Here is a 406-nt window from a genome sequence, read left to right as displayed (position 1 = left end):
TGACTGGTGTGTTGGTACTGGTGTGTTGTACTGGTGTGTTGGTACTGGTGTGTTGGTACTGGTGTGTTGTACTGGTGTGTTGGTACTGGTGTGTTGGTACTGGTGTGTTGTACTGGTGTGTTGGTACTGGTGTGTTGTACTGGTGTGTTGAACTGGTGTGTTGGTACTGGTGTGTTGGTACTGGTGTGTTGGTACTGGTGTGTTGGTACTGGTGTGTTGTACTGGTGTGTTGTACTGGTGTGTTGAACTGGCGTGTTGGTACTGGTGTGTTGAACTGGTGTGTTGAACTGGTGTGTTGTACTGGTGTGTTGAACTGGTGTGTTGGTACTGGTGTGTTGGTACTGGTGTGTTGGTACTGGTGTGTTGGTACTGGTGTGTTGGTACTGGTGTGTTGGTACTGGTGTGT

The 406-nt window shown here is 48.8% G+C and overlaps 1 protein-coding gene across 1 annotated transcript in view; it reads right to left on the bottom strand.

The window, feature by feature from the left end:
• Positions 1 to 406, bottom strand: part of LOC106536394 (ketohexokinase) — a gene marked incomplete at its 3' end in the record, with an annotated part of 13,135 nt that overhangs the window by 3,419 nt on the left and 9,310 nt on the right.

Source organism: Austrofundulus limnaeus, unplaced genomic scaffold (genome assembly GCF_001266775.1).
Source record: "Austrofundulus limnaeus strain Quisiro unplaced genomic scaffold, Austrofundulus_limnaeus-1.0 Scaffold1800, whole genome shotgun sequence".
Taxonomy (NCBI): domain Eukaryota; kingdom Metazoa; phylum Chordata; class Actinopteri; order Cyprinodontiformes; family Rivulidae; genus Austrofundulus; species Austrofundulus limnaeus.
The sequence above is the reverse complement of the archived record's forward strand: the minus strand, read 5'-3'. Positions and strand labels throughout refer to the sequence as shown.